The sequence below is a fragment of the Octopus bimaculoides genome, chromosome 4, assembly GCF_001194135.2.
Source record: "Octopus bimaculoides isolate UCB-OBI-ISO-001 chromosome 4, ASM119413v2, whole genome shotgun sequence".
NCBI lineage: Eukaryota > Metazoa > Mollusca > Cephalopoda > Octopoda > Octopodidae > Octopus > Octopus bimaculoides.
Window position 1 is genome coordinate 10,835,663 of NC_068984.1, and position 4,305 is coordinate 10,839,967.

Genomic DNA, 4,305 nt, shown 5'->3' on the forward strand with positions numbered 1-4,305 from the left:
ACAACCATCCAGATTTCTGAGTACCTTAATTTTTTTCTATAATATAATTCCTGTACATCCCCTCCAAACCTTCCAATATATATACTATATATACACACATATACATATATATATATATATATATGTACACGTACATACATGCTTCAATGTATATGGATCCAGTACTTAGTAAGTAGTCTGACTGCTGGCTTTGTTGTTGTTGTTTTTTATTTTTATCTGCTTGTGGAATCTCTTGAACTACCTGAACACAATCTACTTCTGCTGACTTCACTCATAAGAAATATGTCGAGCTTCATCTTCCACAGTTTAAAGATGTGAATCTTGTGTCGAAGAACCAAGTCATTGTAAACTGGTGTGGATAAATAAATAATTTATATTTATCCGTTCACTCAACTATAATAAATGGCCATTTGACTAATCCTTATCAAAGATGTCCACCAGGCGATGATTGATTAGCTCTGTTGACTTTCAAGGAAGCTGTGATATTCAGGAAATTCTCAAAGACATTATCATGTTAAGTGCATTAACTTCTGTGAGTGAGAAAACCAAAATCACATCGCATATTCCGGTTATTAAGGACTTATTAGCTGACATTTAGTGACTGCTTCTGTCTGGTGGTAGTAATAGTAGTAGTAGTAGTAGTAGTAGCAGCAGCAGCAGCAGCAGTAATAGTGGCAGTGGCGGCGGCATTGCTCTCAACTATTATGATTATTTTTACAATAAATATTCCTTTTATTATATTAATAATCCTTTCTGCTATAGGCCCAAGGCCTGAAATGAGGGGGAAAGGATAGTCGATTTCATCGACCCTAGTGCTTCACTGGTACTTAATTTATTGACCGTGAAAGGATGAAAGGCAAAGCAGAATTTGAACTCAGAGCGTAGCAATGGCAAAATACTGCTAAGCATTTTGCCCAGTGTGCTAATGATTCTGCCAGCTCACTGCCTTAATAATAATAATAATAACAACAACAACAACAACAACAACAACAACAATAATTTCAAATTTTTGCCATAAGGGCAGCTTGGGGGAGGTGAGGATAAGTCGATTACATCAACCCCCAGTACTCAACTGGTACTTATTTAATCGACCCTGAAAGAATGAAAGGCAAAGCCGACCTCAGTGGAATCTGAACTCAGAACGTAGCAATGGGTGAAACGCTGCTAAGCATTTCACTTAGCACACTAACAGTTCTGCCAGCTCTCTGCCTTAAAAATAATAATAGTAAGAACAATAATAATAATAATAATTTCAAATTTTTACCACAAGAGCAGCTTGGGGGAGGTGGAGATGAGTCGATTACATTGACCTCCACGGTTCAACTGGTACTTGATTTATTGACCCCAAAAGGATGAAAGGCAAAGTCAACCCTGTTGGAATTTGAATAATAATAATGCTTTCAAATTTTGGCACAAAGCCAGCAATTTCAGGGTAACGAGGCCTAAACTTTTAAGAGAGGGGAGCCAGTTGATTACATCAACCCCAGCACTCGACTGGTACTTATTTTATTGACCCTGAAAGGATGAAGGGCTAAGTCAACCTTGGCAGATTTTGAACTCAGAACATAAGGGCAGATGAATTGTCACTAAGCATTTTGTCCAGTGTGCTAACAATTCTGTCAGCTCATCTTAATAATAATAATAATAATAATAATAATAATAATAATATAGTGAATGATAATAAGATGATGATGATGAAGAAGAAGAGGAAACTTGCCACCTTGAGCAAGTGCCTTCTATTATAGCTTTGGGTCAACCAGAGCCTTGTGAGTGGATTTGGTTGATGAAACTGAAAGAATTCCGTTGTGTGTGTGTGTGTGTGTCACCCACTACCACTTGAAAACTAGTGTTGGTGTGTTTACATCCCCATAACTTAGCAGTTTGGCAAAAGAAGACTAATGGAATAAGTACCAAGCTTAAAAAAAAAAATAGATGCTGGAGCTAAATTCTTCATGGCTGTGCCCCAGCATGGCCACAGTCTAATGGCTAAAACAAGTAAAAAAATGGTGAAAGTGGATGGGCATTTGGATGGGCTGCCTTCCACCTTGTTGGAGTCTGTTAAACTGTCCAACCCATGCCAGCATAGAATACAGCATTGGGCCTTACGGGGACAAAGTGGCTGAGTTCCTCTTGAGCGTTGGACCTCACGGAAGCAGAGTGGCTGAGTTCCTTTTAAGCATTGAGCCTCACAGAGGCAGATTGGCTGAGTTCCTTTCAAGTGTTAGGCCTCACAGAGCATGGCAAGAGAGATTTTGGCACAGTTGTTTTGGCACTGCTTATTTGGCATCACTGATTTGATGATGACTTATTTGACATCAGACGTTTTAATGTTTCTCTCACTCTCTCCTTCTACCCCCCCCCCTCTCTCACTGTTTATGTGTGTGAGCGTATTTCTTTTTATGAATATGAAGAGAGAGGAAGGCATTTATGTCAGTCATATTGAATTAATAAATTTTAATATCTCCTTCTTTCTCTTTCTGTCTTTAAGTGTAGGTTAGTGTGCGTGTGTGTGTACATGTGTGATTACCTTCACTACCAGAAAACACTGTTGCTAAAACAGGTTGAGTGTCCAGTGAGCCATGTCAAATTTTCAGCATCCAATCAACCATACCCAATCATCTCATTCCATGCCAAGCATGCTACTTACTGTACATCATCAATAGTTTGCTTATTAATTAACATAAAAGTAATCAACTTAGAAATTTCCTACATCTTAGATTTGTTTGAGAACACTGTATGTGTATATATATATATATATATATATATATATATATATATAATTTTCGCTCTGTAGTTCTGTATTAATAATCACAACAAGCATAACATTTGGGTGTTTGAGAGGTGGACGGTATTTTATTCTTCAAGCAACCAATGTGTCCATAACATGATGTCAGCTACCATCATGTCTACAGCTTTTGACCTCCATAAAAGCTAATCTAATTAACAGTGGAATATTGACTGCTTTAGAAATATGCCAATGAATTGCCAAAATAGTTGTTTTTTATATTTAGGCCCAAGTCTGATTGACCAGACCCATGATCAAAGACTTTCCAGCCGTAGCCATCCCATCTTTTCACAGGTTCCAATGGCTCTTTTTATTTTTTTCCTACATCCATTGAGTGTGAATTGAGGGAGACTTGCCTACTATTTCTAATTCAAAGGACAGCACAGACAGTTCCTCTTACCAAAATAGTTCTACAAATATATAGAATGACTACATGCTTGGCAACACCAACCAAAGTAATTTACTACTTTGTCGATGAGTAATACATGTGAATTCTTAGCATCGCTCACCTTCTCCTATGTCTGGAATCTGACAACATTTGATGCCATCGTAGTTGAATTAGTTACATATCATTTACATGTTTTGTCTGCAAATGTTTAGCTTGAATTCCTCACTATTTCTATGGCGGTAGGATCAAATTAGTTTTGATGAGCACTTTAAGTCTACTGGTTGACGAGTTATATATAGCTGTGTGGTTAAGATGTTTGCTTCTTGACTACATGGTTTCAGGTCCAATCTCACTGCTCGGCACATTGGGCAGGTCATTATCATCGTTTAACGTCTGCTTTCCATGCTAGCATGGGTTGGACGATTTGACTGAGGACTGGCAAACCAGAAGGCTGCACCAGGTTCCAATCTGATTTGGCAGAGTTTCTACAGCTGGATGCCCTTCCTAATGCCAAACACTTCGAGAGTGTAGTGGGTGCTTTTACGTGCCACCGGCACAAGGGTGTCTTTTACTATACACTGTGCTGACCAAAGCCTTGTGAATGGATTCGACATACAGAAACTGAAAACCTGTTATGCTTGTGAGTTTATCTATGTGTGTGTGTGTGTGTGTCTCCTTGTCTTGACATCACATCATAATCTTGTAATGCCTGTTTTCTAAGCTGGCATGGGTTGGACATTTACGACTCTTGCATGTTAGTTGTAAACGAGTGTCACCGTCATACAAGCAGTGTCATTCGTTTCCAATCTTCTGCAAAAATATGTCTGGCCATGAAGAAATATCACCTTGCTTGGAAATGAGTTAAGGTTTGGTTTAAGGAAGGGAACTCAGCTGTTGAAAGTCTGGCTCAGTAAACTCAGACATGGGAAAATATACGCACGAGTATGTGTTTGTATGTGTGCGTGTGCGTTTGTTTATACTTGAGTGTGATTCCTTGTGCATGAATCTTTGCATATGCATCTTATGCATGTTTGTGTATGTATGCGTCTGTTAATGCATGATCTTGAGTGTGTGTGTATACATACATACATACATACATACATACATAAATACATATATATATATATATATA

At 38.2% G+C, this 4,305-nt stretch overlaps 1 protein-coding gene across 2 annotated transcripts in view; it reads left to right on the forward strand.

Moving 5' to 3' along the window:
* Positions 1–4,305, forward strand: part of LOC106872181 (membrane-associated guanylate kinase, WW and PDZ domain-containing protein 1) — a 709,375-nt gene that overhangs the window by 283,860 nt on the left and 421,210 nt on the right. The gene's annotated exons all lie outside the window — the stretch shown is intronic.